An 18,832-nucleotide genomic window follows, 5' to 3' on the forward strand; every position below is an offset into this window, starting at 1 on the left:
CGAGCTCTGGATCGAGGCCCCGAGGGCACTTCACCTGGATCCTGCCGTTTTTATGCTGAGATTGGAAGTGAATTGCTGCTTTCTACCAATCAGAGTAGCCAGCTATCGGAAGGTAGCCAGCTATCGGAAGGTAGCCAGCTATCGGAAGGTAGCCAGCTACCCGAAGGACCCCGTTAAGTGGTCGGCGACCATGAATGCTGGTTCTCACTTTCCTTGCATCCAGGTCACCTGAGAACCCTCCCAATGCAGGGAAGGGCCTGACTTGCGTTTCTCACCGGCTCTCGGGCGCCCGCAGCGGTGGGGTCGGCCGACCCCCAGCACTGCTGGTGGGATTTTCAGGGAAAACGAGTGTTCTTTGTCTGGCATCTGATGGGGGGCCCGGCCACGTGTGGCTGTTACACACTGACGGGGTTAGTGTTACCGCGTGGACCGCACAGCTCGGGGGTAGGAGGATGATGGGAACTCTGAGTGCCCTCTCCCCGGTGAGCCCTCCGAGGGTCGCTGTGGCATTTGTAGGAAGTGAAGACAGGACTCAATGGGTCCGGCAGCTGCCACCTCTCGGTCGTCATCCAAGTCCTGGTCCCCACTGGTCCTCACTCTCCAGGCCCCTCCCCCAGATCACCTGACATCCATCAGTTTCCTCTTCCCGAGGCCACATTCCAGAGCGTCCATCCTGGTCCTCAGGAGCCTGACCCATTGAGATTCCGCATCCACCCCTGCGTCCCTCGCCGGGGCTGGCTCCTCGCTGGGCTGCGATGGCCCAGGGCGGGGTCAGGTCCACTCCTGGGCATCGTTATATTCCCCGGAACGAGCAAGGGGAGGTGCCGCCCCTGGTCCTGAAGAGGAAGCATGTGGAACAGGGATGTTAATCCTCTGGCACAGATCCCTCAGGGACCTTGTTACGGTGCAAATTCGGTTCAGGTCAGTATCAGGTTAGGACGGCACGGCGGTTCTCATTGTCACAAGCAGGCAGGCGGGTCCTGGCGCGGACACTGTCCGAGTTCTGTTCTGAGAGACACGTTCTCGGTGGCCCCAGGCCGTGGGCTCAGTGCATTTTAGTTTCTTTGGTGAAAGGGGCAGTGGGCAGGTTTGGTCACTCCCTTGGAGGACTAGGGAGAGTCCATCCTCCCGCCCCCATTCTGGCTGCTGCCTCAGCAGGTGCCTGTGGGGGTCTGTACCCCCAGCATCAGTTCCCAATAAAAGTGACGTTCAGTTTCGCTTTTGGCAAATGATTGTCACAGGGGAACATTCAAATCTCATAAGTAAAAAAAGGAACAGAAAAACAAGGCACGCATTACATAAACTGCATCATTGTAGAAAGTAACTTCTGGCGAGAGAAATACAGCAGCATGCTAGGGTGATAAATGTCTTCTGTTTGGAACATAGCTGGCTCTTTTTTCCTCTTTGGACCTTCTGGTAATTTCTAAGTTATATAAAGTGCGTATGTATTATATCTGCAGCCAGAGAAATGGGATATTATTTTCTAAAAGATAGGCAGTAGCTAAGCAGCCAGAAGTGACTTATTAACATCTGATCATCTAATTATCAAACACTTATCCACTTTAGGCAGCAGCCTGTGTACAATACCGAGGATCACCAAGGAGAACTCATCACGGAATCTAGGCAACCTGGTTAATGATAGAAATAAATACCCTTTACTCAGTCACAAAACAGATGTTTTACCTGCACTACCTGGGAAAACAGATTTATCCTGACTTGACTTAAAGACAGACATGCTCTTAAAATATATATACATGTAATAGTATATAATATATATATATATATACTATATAGTAAAAGGCCAGCCACCATAAGTGGAATGACTGGAATGACTAGAGACCAGAACCACCACGGCCCCTCAGCGAGGGGCAATCAGGCAGGCAGGCAGAGTAGTTAGGGGTGATCAGGTAGGCAGACCAGCGATTAGGGGTGATCAGGTAGGCAGGCCAGTGGTTAGGGGTGATCAGGTAGGCAGACCAGCGATTAGGGGTGATCAGGTAGGCAGGCCAGTGGTTAGGGGTGATCAGGTAGGCAGGCCAGCGATTAGGGGTAATCAGGTAGGCAGGCAAGTGGTTAGGGGCGGTCAGGTAGGCAGACGGCCCCTCGCAGGGCTGGCCCCGCCCCCAGCAAAGAAAGAGGGAGGCCCAGGCCAGCCAAGCCATCGCACCCCATGCCTGTCGCCTGCAGAGGGAGGCCACGGTGGCAGGGAAGGGAGGGCAGTGCTGCACAGATGGCAAGGAGTGGCAGCAGCGGGGGTGGGGACAGCTGCCTGCAGCCAGGGGAAGGAAAGCCCCGATAGGCCCTGATCTCAGGCCAGGCCTAGGGACCTTGATTGTGAGAGGGTGCAGGCCAGGCTGAGGGATGCCCCCCCCCCCCAGAGTGCACGAATTTTCGTGCACCGGGCCTCTAGAGTGTGTGTGTGTGTGTGTGTGTGTGTGTGTGTGTGTGTGTGTATTTCAGGGAGGAAGGGAGAAGAAGAGACATAGAAACATCAGTGATGAGAGAGACTCATTGATCAGCTGCCTCCTGCATGCCCCACACTGGGGATCGAGCCCACATAGGTCGATGCTCACGGGACAATGGTTCATAGGTCAGTGCTCACCCACTGAGCCACGCCAGTCAGGTAGGGCAGACCTACTCTTCTCTCTGACATCAGAGGTAAAGCTGGGATTAAACTTGTGCCTTTTAAATTTAGTAGTTTTAGATAGCCTCATAATTTAAGTAAAGTTTAGAAGATGATAAATTTAGTCTAAATTGAGGAAATATTTTGTCCTGTAGAAAAACAATTTATAATACTATTGTATCTTTGGAAATGTTAATTTTATGTTGGGATTGGGAGACACTAGAATTATTTTATGATGCTACATTTACAAGAAAATTATGTGGATAGAAGGAGATTTAGGCTTGTGTTCTGCATACACTTTTATAATTGTTCTCTTTCTGCAGCAAATCCTTTCTGTACACATTACAGAATGGCTGCGTGTTTCAGCTCAAATAAAGGGAAATGGTGTTCAAAAGGGTGTTTTCTCCATTCCCATCCTTTAAGTTGGAATTAGAGCTCTGTATCCGTTTGGAATCTCTCTGGTCAGGGGCCAAGAGCTCCACTGAAGTTAGATTAAGTAGTCAGAGGACATTTCCACACATAGAAAGAACACCTCCATCACCTGCAGATGGAGTTGGGCTCAGAGACTGGCCAGACCAGCGGGATTAGTTTCTTTCTGTCTCTCAACTCTTTCAACTCCATTGCCGTGTCTTCTCCTTGTGTCAGGAAGATGCCTGTAGGAGTCCAAAGCTCCCATTCCTCTGGTGAAAGACTTGGAGGAAACACTCAAACTGTTTCTAGGTTGTTCTTCCAAATATCCTGAAATGCATTCTGATTGGTCGTCTAAGATCACGTGTCCACAACTGAATCAAGTCACAGCAGCCAGAAACCTGCCAAGATGTGGTTCCCCCAGCTCCCTGTCCTAAACATTATGGAGTGAGGGGGCGTCTCCAATCGAAAGCCGGGGAGGCAAGCGTCACGCGCCCATGGTGTGCACGTGGGTAGGAAAGCCTTTTCTAATGTGACAGATGTTGCTGCCTAACAAGCAACCTCAAAAATCCCCTTGGCTGCCCTGGCCGGTTTGCTCAGTGGTTAGAGCGTCAGTCCACAGACTGATGAGTCCTGGGTTCGATTCTGGTCAAGGCCACTTACCTAGATTGTAGGCTTGATCCCGGTCCTGATTGGAGCCCATGTGGGAGGCAACCAATCGATGTGTCTCTCTCACATCAATGTTTCTCTGACTCTCCCCTCCTTTCCACTCTCTCTAAAAATCAATGGAAATATCCTCACGTGAAGGTTAACAACAACAACAACAACCATCAGTAGCCACGCGAGCGAGTCTCTCTAATGGCAGATGGTGTGAAAGCAGGAAGATGAGCAGAATCATGAAAGGCCTTTCAAGTCTTCAGCTCGTAGCTGGGACACTGTCACGTTAGCCCACAAGCTACCAGGCGGGCAAAGGAAGTCAAAACCCCACATCACTGAACGAGGAAATACACTTTCGGGCCACTGGGAGATGCTGGAGAGTCATGTGACAAAGGGCATAGAAACTGACTCTAATACAGGACAGGAATGCAGAAGAGTGCCATGATCTGTTCCCCAGAGTACCTTTCCAGTGGCCCCCTCCCCGTCCCCCTCCCCCATTACAACGTCAGTTACTAGATTTTCCCCCAGATCATGTGTATAGAGCTAATTATTCAGACCCAAGAAGGCACACAGCTCATCACCATTACGTCTGTGTTCAAATTACATTACACAGTAATATCTGCACGTAATTTGTTGTGTATTAGCTAAGTAACCAATGCAATCACTTAATTCACTTAAAATGTTGACATTTTTCCATATTTTAGCTTTGGAGTCCCAAGCTTTATGGAATTACAGTTCTAGAAGAATTCCGATGGGAATTTTCAGTTTCCGGTTGAGGTTTTTATTCTGCCTTTGATTTGTTCCCTTGGAGTAGATTGCCAAAACCAGTGGTTCTCAACCTTCTGGCCCTTTAAATACAGTTCCTCATGTTGTGACCCAACCATAAAATTATTTTCGTTGCTACTTCATAACTGTAATGTTGCTACTGTGATGAATCGTCATGTAAATATCTGAGATGCAGGATGGTCTTAGGTGACCCCTGTGAAAGGGTCGTTCGACCGCCAAAGGGGTCGTGACCCACAGGTTGAGAACCGTTGGCCTAAACCCCCCCCCCCCCAACACACACACACATACAGAAAAAAACACAACATTAGGGCGAATCAGCATTAATTCTGAGTCGGCTATGGTTTGATTGGTGAGTGTCATAACTTTAATATGAGCTAAGTGTATTTTTATGCGGTAATTTGGTGAATCATTTCAGCAGATCAGAGCAAATTGCCCACCTTTGTTCTGCCTGGTGGATAATACGTTCTGGATGGGTGATTAGGTATTAGTTACATGCAGCTGTAGCTCTTCCGACAAAGTCTTTCTCGATCGCGTTTCCCTCTCTCTCTACGGGTACATTGGCCACGTATCCCGTATAGGCCTTCATTGTGCTGTTGATATGTCTCCAGGCTGCTGATCCGAGAGTGTTTGTGCGGTCAGACACGTGTGTGAGGCCGCCTTGGAGAGCAGGCCTCTTTTTATTAAACATGATACAGGATGATGCTGATATGGCACATTATTCATGTTCTTTCCATCATCCCCGCATTGTTCTTCCCTTTAGGCTGATCTTGCCGACGGTGATGGTGTAAGGACTGTATTTCATGACATTGCAGATAGCACTCGTCCAGGTGTAATTAGTGGCCTTTGAATACGGGTGATGCGTCACTGGCTGGAACCCCGATGTGCCCCCCCACCCCCCGAAGTGTTCCTGTGATGTGAACACCCCATAGAATCCCCCTGCTGTAGAGTTATTTCTAAGGAATAGAGACATATATTATAACTACCCTCTCCCTCCAACCTGCCAATCTTACTTACAGTTGTTGGCCTAAAAATTGACAAAGGAATGAGGGGAAATGAAGCTAATACATCTCATGCAACATGCATCTATTGATCTGGACAGGAGCGAGCTCTATATTGGGAACACGGTTTATGTCCTTCTGTTCAGGGTTCTCATGTGGAGCTTGTAGGAAAGTGAGGCTCTGGTCTTACCAGGCCTCTCTCTTCCTTTCAGCAGGAATGCCTTCACTGTGCTGTTATTGTTGGCATTAGTATGTATTGCTCCCTGAATGGTTACTAATTTCTTTTATTTTTAAAAAATGTTTGTATTGATTTCAGAGAGGAAGGGAGAGGGAGAGAGAGATTTTAGAACGGATGCTGTTGTAAGGGAACTCTGTGATGTCTAGGAAAACTCGCTCTGCGTAGGCAGTTCCTGTCAGTTAGAAGGGCCCTCTCCATCGGAGAGCATGGTTCTGGACTAATTGAGCTTGGGTGTTAAACGACCTCCCTCCTTCGCGGTGCCCACGGACACTGAGAACAGATGAAGTTTCACGATGCTGTTTTTCTGCAAGAACGCTTTGCCTCCTAAGTTCACTATTTTTGGAACCTCAGACAATTCCACGAGGCTTTAACTCGGGTCTCTCAAGCTTCAATGCGAGGGGAAAATGTGATTTAGCAGAAAGAACATGAGTTTTGATTACACAGAATTAGATTCTCTGTTCTGACCTGTACCGACGCGACTCTGGCCACGTTGCGTAAAATATCTGAATCACTGTTTCCTCATCCGTGAATGGAGATAATACGTTTTATTGGGGGAGGACGTGCGGGAGAAGCTGGTGGTCAGCTGGCCATGCAGCCTGAAGAGCTGGCTGCCTCGCTCCCCACTCTTCCCTTGATCGATTTCTTTGTTTTTAGCACCAACCCATTTCACAGAAAACTGCTCAAACAGAGGCTCCAAAAGCCTACCTCCTGGTAAATCTAGGGGACACTTTGTGGTCTTTTTCTCCTTTTATATATATTTTTATTGATTTCAGAGAGGAAGGAGGGGGAGAGAGAGAAAGAGAGAGGAGAGAGAGAAACATCCATGATGAGAGAGAATCATTGATCATTGATCAGCTGCCTCCTGCACGCCCCACACTGGGGATCTAGTCCACAACCCGGGCATGTGCACTGACTAGGAATTGAACCGTGACCTCCTGGTTCTTAGGTTGACACTCAACCACTGAGCCACGCTGCCAGTTTGGTGGTCTTTCTCTTGATCAGTGTTCCTTGCCTCCAAGAAAGGCTTGGCCAACAAAGAGTCAGATAGCAAATGATTTTATTTTGTGTGAGAGACAGTGTCTGTGAGTCAACTCCGCGTCTCTGCCGTCACCTGGGACCCCACCTGCGGGCAGTGCCCGTGCACGGGTGTGGCCGGCCCCAGGCTGCCCACTTCTTACTGCAAAGTGGCCAACGTCCAGGAGAAAGAAAAAGGAACGCTAGGTTTTCTCATCAATCCGTTGGACATCGGATTTCTTATCACCTCAGTGTTGGACGTCGGAGAAGATTTAGGGAGCGTGTCCACCTTGGCTCAGGTCCCTGCAGAGTTAGAGCTGACTCCCCGTTTCCATCGGGCGCACCATCTGTCCCCGCCTCACGGACAGGACCACAGCTTCTTCTCCAGATGTCACTTCCACCGTTTGTGCCCCATCAACCCTGTCTGCCTCCATTCCGTCCCCAGGTAAAAGGATTAAATACAGGTTAAGTGTCCTCTCTACATTTCCCCAAAGAATAGTCTGAGAAAATGATGCATGTCATCTATATTCATAAGCCGTTATAGAGTCCAACCCAGAATACTCAGTCGCTCATTAAAGATATCCTAAGGTTGAAAGACTACGTTAAAAGCACATAGACATAAAATAGTTGCCAGAGTTGGCGAATAAAGTGAGAAGTTACCACATGGACATTTAAAAATAATGTCTAGCAATTGACAACTTCTTGGTCAGTCCACGGGTCCCCTGGACACAAGAAAGAGTAAGGCGATACATTCAATGTGATTCTGATTTGGAGGGGCGGGGGGTGGCATTTAAAAAAAAATGAAAATAGTCTATCCCAGAGTTTGGTAGTAGAAGTGTTTAATTTCAAGCAACTTAGTCAAGGAGCTGCAGTCCCTCTGAAAATAAAAATAATAACATCCTCAAAAGTTTTTTAGTGAAATTTATGTGGAGTAATGCAAGTCATACACTTAATTCAATTCTTATCACAGTGTGGAATCTCATAGAAGAGAAATACTAAGACGAAATCATAAAATCAACATGCGAAGAGTGTTCACCTCTGAGTGTTTCAATTAAAATTTCCTGTGCTTTTAACAGTTTTCTAGGAAATAAATGTGTGCCCATGGCTGTCCACCTCTCAGTGGTCTGACATTCCAGAAATGTCACCATAATTGGAGAAAGATGACAGTCTCAGTCGTGGCCTTTTCTAGAATTCTTATTGGCTCTTTCTTTCTTGGCATCAATCCTGGGCCCCATGAAGAGGGGGAGTGAGGAGTCAGTGAAGTCTCCTAAGATGTTGTTAGCTCGAAGGTTTTCTGAGTTCTCTGCATCCCTGTTACCCTAAGTGGTCAGCGCTGGGGAGAGGCTCACGGTTTGACTGGGAACCTGAATTATCACGTCATCTATATTCATAAGCCGCATAAGTGTGGGGGGAACTTCAATTACATTAGCGAAAACATAGACTGATAAAAGGGGTTCCTTGAATATGTGAGTATTGCTTACACATATGTCTCTGAGCCATTCTCTTCTCTATTCTTACTTTAAAAAGAAATCATACGTGATGATTTTATGTTCTTTTCTGTGTTCTCACCTTCCATATATTTTCCCTGCTCACTTCCGAACACCGCATCGCCACCAGGGATGGGAAAATGAGGAAGTCAGACTTGGTATCATTGTGGCAGGAGGGAGTTTGTTACCACAACTTTTTTTCTTTGGCTTCTGCTGCTAGTTACTTAAAATTTCTGTTGGAACCAGCGAGGTTACTTTATTCTAGGATCTCCCCTAAGACAAAAACCGTGGTTGCCATAGCAGCGTCGCCATCCGCAACAAAATGTGGGCAGACATGCCTAGCGCAGGCTCCCAAGGCAAACATTGCTGAGATGAGTGACAAACCCAACAATGGGCGCTGCTCCCTCATTGCCATGGAAACGGGCCTCCGTCTGAGCCCTTCCATCCCAGGACTCGGAGTCCAGAGCTGTGGGAAGATGTGGGGGCTCCACTCCCCCATGATTAGGACTCCCCACCAGACCTCACTGGGGAGATGACTGACAAGGGGACAATAGGTCCGCCCTCGCTGCTGCCATGGTAACCGGTCCCAGTCATTTGTGGATGCTAAGGCAGCAGAATGAAATGACAGTGACAGAGAACAAATATGGTAAGTTCCTCAGGAGTCAAATGCACACATTTTGGGGTGTTGGTGGGCCGAGTTTTCCAAAATAATACACGTTCCACATGCGTGTAATGAATCCCTTTAGATCATGCTGGCCTGAAACAAAACACACTTTTCCTCTAGCAAAGCTACACAAATTACAGAGAAGGTCTCTGAAAACAAACAGCACACGGGTGTCCGTCGAAGGGAAGGCTGCTGGGCGCAGGCCAGCCGGTCAGTTGAAGTAACTGACATGGTTTTCCTAACCACCTACCCACACGGCATTTTTTTAGAACGCGGCTACTCAAAATACTAGGTTCAGAGACGTATGTCAAGCTGATAATCCATTATTTTTATTTTAAAAGTTAAGAAGTACTGCACGTGTAGGATTATTCCAGGACTTGGCCAGCGAGTTGGTCTATGAGGCCGCGTTGTCACCTCACCCACTAGGGGAGGTGCAGGGACCCACACACTGTGGCCCTGTGACAAGGACTGAGCCTGACCTCAGGCAGACAGCCTGGTGACCTCCTTCCTTCCTGGTATTTTACGGTCTTTCTTTTCTTTTCTTTTTAAAATATTTTTTAATGATTTCAGAGAGGGAGAGAGAGAGAAACCTCCACGATGAGAGAGAATCTTTGATTGGCTGCCTCCTGCGCACCCCACACTGGGGATCGAGCCCACAACCCAGGCATGTGCCCTGACGGGGAATAGAACCGTGACTTTCTGGTTCATAGGTCGACGCTCAACCATTGAGCCACGCCAGCCGGGCTACAGTCTTTCTTTAACCGGCACAGCCTGCCCCTTTTACACACCCTCAGAGAATTTAACCAAAATGTAATCCGGGACCGAAGGAAGCGAACCTCTTGTTCCGATGCTACGGGCCGGCCCTGCACGCACTCTCCATGTCCACCTTGGCTGTCCATGGAGCCGATTGCATCTCCTGGGAACCAACGTTAGGACTGGCTTTGCGTTCTGAGAAACAGTTTTGGAGAAAGTCAGGGACAGCTTGTCTGACGACCATCGGTGCTTGAGTTCATTTCTGAGCTCTCCCTCCTGTTCCACGTGTCTATGAACTCTTGCTGTTGTACTCACTGTTAGCCAAATACTTTATTTTAAACAAATGGGTGAGCCCTTGCCTCCTACACAGAATTATGCGTTGTCTTGACAGAGAGCATGAGCGGTCCCTTAGGAGGGCTGAGGCTGGACTCTGGCTCATGGCTGACACCAGGCCATTTACAGCGGATGATATGCACGTGATTGGCAGGTTTTACTTAGGGCATCTGGAGGCGACAGCTCCTTCCGGCTTTCCTCCTCCTCCTCCTCCTCCTCCTCCTCCTCCTCCCTGGGTCCCCGCTTCCAGTTGCCAGGAGCCATGGAGCAAAGGCAGAGCTTGAGAAGCGCGAGGCATTGGAGTGAGACTTGCTATTCATTAGGCGACTTTGAAGGCAAGGCCTTGGGGACTGAGATGCAGAGAGCAGCCATTTCTGTCCTTCACAAATCAGCAGACTTTTACTTAGGAACAGAGACGTGGTCGAAAGGCAGCGGAAGAGGCAATGAAAGACGTTTGTCCTCGACACACCTCCGGACAGGACAGGATAACCCGAGGCCATGTCCCCCGGGTCCTTCCGACCTCGTCTCCGGGTGGCTTTCTGAACACACCGATTGCTCACATCCTCAGCCTCTGCTGCCTCCTCCAGTCCAGGGTTTGTGCTCTTCATCGCCAAGCACATCTTCCTGGGAGAAACAGGGTTCAAATCTTACTCTCCCTTTAATGCCCGTCTCAAGGGGTGGCCTCCTTGTGAACTGCCCTCAGCCCCTCGCACCGGAGCATAATTAGAGTCCATTTATCAATACTTTAAAAAAATTTTTTTTTTACTGATTTCAGAGAGGAATGGAGAGAGAGGAAGATTAAGAGAGAGATCAATGAGGAGAGAGAATCATTGATTGGCTGCCTCCTGGACACCAATCAATGATTCTGGGGGTTGCAGGGGATCGAGCCTGCAACCAGGGCCTGTGCCCCAACTGGGAATCGAACCATGACCTCCTGGTTCATAGGTCGATGTTCACGCACTGAGCCATTTATCAATTATTTGACCTTGGGGACCAGGTGCTGCAGTTGGTTTTGACATAAAAGTTCGATCTCCGGGACTCACTTGATTGCGTCTGAGGAGGGGTGACTGTTGCATCCGGTCATATTCTCTCCACAGGAGCTACCCACAGAGGAGAAGGGAAAGAGAGAAGCTAATTCCGAAGTTTCAGGTACCTTTCCGCCCCTTGTCCCCACCCTTTTCTGTGACCCTACTATGTCCTCACCCTTGGGACATGGAAAACACTGAATCTTCAGAATGAATTCTCATTGTCTCTGTTGTGGGATCATAACAGCAATGCAGAGAAAGTCAAGAAGAATTTATAGAGACGAGGCTCAGTGGTTGAGTGTCAACCTATGAATCAGGAGCTCACAGCTCGGGGTTTCTGATCTGATCTGGTCACTGGTCCAGGTTTCAGGCTCAGTCCCCAGTAGGGGGTGTGCAGGAGGCAGCCAATCATTGATTCTCTCTCATCGTGGATGTTTCTATCTCTCTCTCCCTCTCCCTTCCTGAATTCAATAAAAACAACAACAACATATTTTAAAAAATAAGAGGTTGGTAAATTAGAAGGAAGACAAAAATAGCTCTATGAAAATTGTAATATACTCTTAGAATGTAGAGCATAGGCTACAAAAATAAAAAATGAATTTATTTGGGTTCAGATATTTCCATTGGAAAGACACATCTTCTTAGAATTAACATTTGATCCTAAGTTATGCTTATTTTTGCAGGCAAGAGTATTTGAGTGTAAAATAAACTGAGACAACAATGTTCAGCTCGTGTAGCTAAGATATATGGAGTAGCCTCAAATTATATTTCTTTCCTCCAGACCTGGGGTGGGAGATTAAAAAAATGGTAACGTTCAAATGCTTCAATGAGGACGTAAGCCAACAGTTTCTTTTGATACCACTTACTCCTCAAAAGTTCAATCTGGACATGAAATTTCAAATCAATATAAAGAACTTATAAGACAGAGTAATTCTATGGATGTTTTAACCATGTAGGTCATGGGCTCCCCGAAAAGCAGAATTCTTCCAACACGTGCTACGTTTTGTGGTTGGTATTTAAACATAAGCCCTGGGGTTAGTTGCCTCCTGGGACAATCCCACTTTATCCTATTGGATTTTATTTAAAGCAACACAAGAGATTTTCTCGTTGACTCTTGTTTTCTTGTTGTTGGTGATGGTGGTGGTGGTGCATCTTGTTTTTGTAGGTCTAAATCCCGCATTTAATCAATTTCACAGTAGCTTCGGTGTGCTGGCGAAAAATAGAAGAAATTTTTTTTTTCTCCTTGGTTTCTATGTTTCTCCCCTGGTTAAGCAAGGGATTTGTGAGCCTTTTAAAAGTAGGATTTGTCCATTTGCCTCTGCTTTATCTGACGAAATGACCTGGGCTACCTTGTGATGGGGAATTTTCTTCGCTGCTTTTGTACTTGGGCTGCAAGTCTCATATTTAAGATCATATAAGGATGTGGTAAGCCATTTGCTCGGTGTTCCATGGAAGGAAATCCTCAAGAAACCAGAAATAAATGTAACCATTATCAGTGGAAGCTTTTTGCTGAGAAAGAGCAAAGATTCCTTACAGAAGAAACAAAATACTTCGAGCTCTGAGCAGGCGGCACCATGGTTCTGCGGTAGAAATTGGGGCTGGATTAGAGGTCGCAGATGCTCTAAATCTAAACACTTTTTCAGCTCATCTCCTATCTAGGTTGTTCTTTTCAATAGTAAAGACTTACTTACATGGACAAGGGATTTCTGGTCATTTGAGTGAGACAGCAGTTAAAGATCCCGAGTTCCTCCAGGGGTGAATAACTGTGCAGTTCACTCCCGCAGGCAGCTTTAACTAATCACTTCGGGGAGTGCATTTGAAATGTGATTGATTATCGGAAATTTGATTTAGGAAGAATTTTCACAAACACATTGAACGCAGGATACGGCTGTAAAGGGAAATATTAGTACTGGTTGGTCTAGACAGTAATTTTATTTGCATTTATTTTGTTAGTATCTAGGTACACTAGTCTAAACTTAATTAAAGCCAATTGGGCGGGGGGTGGGGGCAGAATTTGTGTGAAGCAAGGATGTTTCTTAAAGGCTCCTGTGAAATAGGGAAATATTTCCAGGTGAACGTCATATCACTGCAGGTAGAGAGCAAAATGCACCTTCCCCACATTTCCCCAGAGAATAAATCGGCAGAAAACATTCCTAGCAATTTTGTTTTTAAAGATAAAGAGTTTCCATTTCCCTCCTATCTGTCTGCCCTCTCCCGCTCTCTCTCTCTCTCAATGCCCCGCGACAATAAGACAGTCTTCGAGGTAGGTGCCACGCATGAGATTGGCTCGATTTCAAAAGCCCTATGGGATCTGCCTTCACAAGGGTTTTATTGGGACGCGTGTGCCTTTTCAGTATTGCCGAGAATCCTTGCTGTGAGCCAGTGTCCTCCCAAACCGTCGCCACTGTTTCTGGCAGAAGCTCCCCATCGGAAGTAGCCACAGAAATCTCCCTCTGCTAGAAGAGGCCCAATAAAAAGCAAGTTCTCACTCGGCTGGCATGGCTCAGTGATTGAGCGTTCATGAACTAGGAGGGAAGGATTTGATTCCCGCTCAGGGTACATGGTGGGGTTGTGGCCTCGATCCCCAGTAGGGGGCATGCAGGAGGCAGCCAATCAGTGATTCTCTCTCTTCATGGATGTTTCTATCTCTCTCTTCCTCTCTGAAATCAATATATATATATATTTTTAAGTGAATTCTCATGGAATCCTGGTGCAGCTGGGTTATTGCATTCCAGTTATCAGAGGAATAAGACACCCTACCTGTCTTGGAAAGAAGTGATGGGCAAATGTAAAGTTTTAAGATTTTATTGACAATTTCTGCCTGTCTTTAATGTCACGTAAATAACTGTGACCTGCATTTGAGGGAGCCTGTGCCACATGGGCATGGACGTGGCAAAGTGGACCCGAGTTGCAGCTCTGTGGAGGGTCAGCCATCAGGGCTGGGTCTGAGGCTGTGGCTGCCGGTGGCAGTGACAGGCCTGCAGGCACCTGGGGGCCGGGCCAGGATGTCCCCATCCGGAGGAGCTGCACACCGTGCCCAGAGGGCAGCACGCCTGGGTTTGCACATGCACCATGGTTTCCCCCTGAGTTTTCTCTGCCTCATTGTCCCCGTTTATTTTCAGACAAAGGCGACTGATTTATTTCAATGTGCCTTGAACTAATCGCTTCACAAAAGTCATTTAACCAGCCATTTACACTCATTGTGTGACAATGTCTGGATCTGACCTTTCCCACTTCCTTTTTTCCTCATCTGAGGCAAATGATGATCATTTCTTTTTTAAAAAAAAATATATTTTATTGATTTTACAGAGAGGAAGGGAGAGGGATAGTTAGAAACATCGGTGAGAGAGAAACATCGATCAGCTGCCTCCTGCACACTCCCTACTGGGGATGTGCCTGCAACCAAGGTACATGCCCTTGACTGGAATCGAACCTGGGACCCCTCAGTCCGCAGGCCGACGCTCTTTCCACTGAGCCAAACCGGTCAGGGCCAAATGATGATCATTTCAACCTTAGTTTAGAGGATCGTGGATTCTTCCTCAACCACTATTTGAAAGTGGAGTCTCCAAGTCAACTTCTCCACTGGTTTTCCAAGTTGTTTCAGACACAGAACCCACTGGTCTCATCAAACCTCACTCAGCCACCTGAAGGTGAACTGGTCAAGTAGGCGGAGGAGGCGTGGCTCTGCTGCTCAGCATCCCTGTGGCCCCTGCCTCCCGCCCATGGGTGGTCCTCCGGCATCTGTGAGGCTCTGGCTCCTCAGATTGGGCGGGAACCTTCCCAGGAGCAAGGTTCTTACTGTCTCAGGGGGACTGGCAGGGGTTGTTTTTTTTTTTTCCAAAAGGAAGAGAGATTTTCGAGAGCCAACAGCCGTTGAATGATAAAGATCGAACCAGAACACAAACACCTTCGCCGCGAGCCTGTTTCTTGTTTCTGTTTCTTTTTAATCTATTTTTTATTTCACTTTTTTCCCATCACCATTTATCTCCTCTCTGTCCTCTTCCGCCTCTACCCACCTGCCTACCCGCCCCCCCATCACCACACTGATGTCCATGTCCATGAGTTCTCTCTCTTTTATTTTATTTTTTGCTCAATTCCTCTACCCCCCGCCCCCCAACACCCCTCCCCACCAGAGCTATCTGCCAGCTCTCTCTGAGTCTGTCTCTGTTTTGCTTGGTAGTTCAATTTATTCATTAAATTCCACATATGAGTGACATCATAAGGTACTTGTGCAAGTGAAATCTCATTTTTTGTGTGTGTGTTTTTTGTTTTGTTTTTTATAAATCCATCCCCACCCCCAGCCTGGTTCTTTTTAATAAACCTTACTGCACTTCCCTGTGATTCCTAGGAAAATAAGATGCATGGCAGAAAGAAATGGAAAGTACTAGAGAAAGTATGAGGAGGATGCTCTCGATCTTGCTCTTAGAATCTTCTGTGACATTGCTTCTTAGAATGATGTCTGTACACACGTGGAGACAGCGAATCGTCCGCTGCCCACATCACAGAGCTCCTTGGGGAGCAGGCTTTGATCTGGGGCGACAAGAGCAGGTTATGGTCACATCAAATAAAATGTTCGCTTCACGTCTCACTGTGGTGACTACTAACATATTTAGTCAAGAAAACAATCCATTGGTCTCTCTGCACGGCCGGCTCTTCTCCCCCCTCAGGGTCAAGTTGAACTTCATTTCCTTTCAGCGGGCCCTGCTCATCATGTCCACGGTGACACTTACTTCCTACAAGGGAAATAAGCTAGATGTCTCCTCCTGCACTCATCTCATTACTATTGACCTTGCTGCGCATCTGAGCTTCCAGCTGTATCAGGCCAGGGCCCCAGTCTTTCTTTCTAGGTCACTGTTGTGTCTTTTTTGTTGTTGTTTTTAATAAAAATATATTTTTATTGACTTCAGAGAGGAAGGGAGAGAGAGAAAGAGATAGAAACATCAATGATGAGAATCATCCATCAGCTGCCTCCTGCACGCCCCCTACTGGGGATCGAGCCCACAACCCAGGCATGTGCCCTTGACCAGAATCAAACCTGGAATGCTTCAGTCCATAGGCCGATGGTCTATCCACGGAGCCACACCAGCTAGGGCAAAAACGCACTTTTAGAAAAATGAAATTGATGGTGACATATGCCGAATTGATTCTAAAAGGGGAAAGGAGTCAGGGAGCGGGGATTAAAAACATATGCTTAACTTTTATCTCAAGAATTTCTAGCTTTAGAAAAACACTTTATCATCCAAACTTAGTTTCCGCCTGGAGCAAGATGTGAGTCACTCGCAGCTTGGGTGTGACCAGGCGTGTACTAAACAAACCCCAGTCGCCCACTCATGTTGTAGACACACGCCTGCTGGTGAAGCGAGGTGCGGGACCCACTTCCTACCACGGTTACAGCGACACCAACACGCACAGACATCTCTCCCCGCCGGCGACATGTGTTCATTAGGATCATGATAATAAGCACAACTCGTAACAAATTCATAAAGTGTGTGTGATGGTAGGAGATGAAATGAGAAGAAATTCGTAATCATATCTCAATCATGTTCACGTGGATCAGGAGATGCGGGGTGGGTGACGGCCGCTGAGCTATTTCATACACGCAGACAGCAGATGTTCTCTCTGAACGCCTCCCCAAGTGTTTAGAGATAACATCTCTACACCCACAGCTTTGAAGAGATGGGAGCTGGATGCCAGGGATGCCAACTTCGGTGGCATCTGGGGGTGGTGGCGGGGCGGCGCTCAGAAGGATCTGCGTCTCCAAAGGTGACAAAACACAGTTCAGTTTGGTCTTGGAATGAATTCCAGGATTTCAATGTGTTTTTTAATGAAGCTACATCGACAGCCAGGAGGATTCTGTTTTCAGAATTAAGCAGCGGCTTATCTATCCCGTGTTGGCAGGCGCCATCCCGGATGCGTTGCTCCCGTGGCCTCGCCCACCTGTCACTCACCACACGTCACTGCCGCCAGCCAGCTTCTGTCCCGCCACCGCCATCGCCTGGTCGCACATGTGCCAGCTGCCCGGTGACCCGCACCCTGTTGGCCCTTGTCCCGGCCAACGTCTGATCACGGCGCAGCAGGCAGCGCGTCCTTGCCCGGCCTCCCCGCTGGCAAACCGGACGCTCCCACAGAAGTTTGTTAGCGCTCACGTGGTGGCCGATGATGCTTTTATTCTGAGGGGAGTGTCAAGTAAACTGAGATACACGGCGAGTTTTTGACCATAAGAAGTCATCCATGACCGCGTGTATGAAAAACACTTGTAAATTGTGTCTTTGAAGGTGAAAAGTGCCAGCAGGGACGGCACCGGAGGGCTGTGGATGTTCATGCGAAGATGAGCAGCTGGCAATTCCGCGGGGAGATTCCTCCCGTTAGGAAGAGGTCCCCGGAGCCACGCCAGCTCCAGGCAGCGCCCTGGTCACTGGCGGCAGGAACAGCCCGTGTGACTGACTCCCAGGAACCAACCGTCTCCCCTTCTCATTTCTCTCCAATCTGCTGTTGACCGACACCCAGGGTCCCCTGGGGTTCCGTGCGCAGCCGGTATTCATGCAGAGTCCACACGTCCCTGTGATTTTCTCTAAGGAGTGAGCCTCCCGATCACCCTGTCGCCACTGCTGTTCGCTGGGCACCTCTCCTGGGATCCCATGGCCCCAGGTCACCCAGCACCTCCCCCGCCCTCCCTTCCCCTCCCCGTGGAGGTGATATATTTCTCCGTAAGATTATTTCCATGTTTTTTACTGCATCTGTAAATCTGGGAGCTAAAACCATCAAACACAATGGCACCGTTTTTATTTCATGATGAGACCGTCTCGGCGGCCTCTCGGGAGGAGCGTGCGTCGGGCTTCGCCTCTGGTGCAACTCGGTGAAATTACCTTTCCTCCCCGCGATGGATGACGTCTGCCGGGTGGTAAATAAATCTCAATGACCACGAGTTAAGTGAACAAAATAACTGCTTCAAGGATTCCTGGAAGGGAGATTGGACAAGTATTGTAATCCCTAAGGACGGGGTGATGGATGGCTCCTGTCTCTCGTAACAGTGTGGTTTTTTCTCTCCTTGTCGGTGTTTAGTCTGGAAATAGCCACCGTGCTGCGTGATGCAGCGTCTGCGCTCAGCATTGAAACTTAAAAATGCTGGTCCCTGTTCGCTTCCTTCTGAGACCTTCCAGCGAGGGGGAAAGCGCACCTTCCCTGCTGTCATCTCTTGGTAGGAGCTGCAGCAGTGGTGGCCAGAGGAGGACCGTTGGAGGCGCCTCCTGCAGGGAGCCCCTCTGGGTTGAGCCAGTCCCTCCTCACTCATTGTGTGAGGTCAGGTGGCCAGAGTTGCTGTGAATAGGAAGGTCTTGGCCCTCATCATTCTTCGCCCTGAAAACTCTAGTTCCGTGACTGGCTCACATCGCACCCCTAGCTGACACCCTTGGCCTGCATCTCCAGGAAACTGTGAAGAGGTCCCTTGTCCCTGGAGCATGGAAGCTGCTTCCTGGGAGGGGCTTGGGAATGCAGCCCTGGGGGTACCCGGAGTCAGGGACTGGTTGCGGCAGCTACGTAAGCCGAAAGACAAAGAGATGGCCTCCGGGATTCCCAGGCCGGCTGCTGGGGGGTCAGCCCCAGCCTCACCCTCACCGCCCTATGTCCTCCCCGAGCTTCTCCCTTTCTCCGGGACCCCCTTTACTGAGCGGCTTGCCTGAGCCTCCCCCTCTCAGCCTGGGCTTAGGGCCTCTGACCCACGACCATCAAAATTGTATTCGTATGTTTAAGATCGAGTACAAATGACCCGTTTCTCGGAACTCAGTTTTTCTTGGCATGCCTTAATTACACATGCGTCCACGTCTCTGTAAGTAATGAGATTTAACCC

This window comes from Myotis lucifugus, unplaced genomic scaffold (assembly GCF_000147115.1).
Source record: "Myotis lucifugus unplaced genomic scaffold, Myoluc2.0 scaffold_712, whole genome shotgun sequence".
Lineage (NCBI taxonomy): Eukaryota > Metazoa > Chordata > Mammalia > Chiroptera > Vespertilionidae > Myotis > Myotis lucifugus.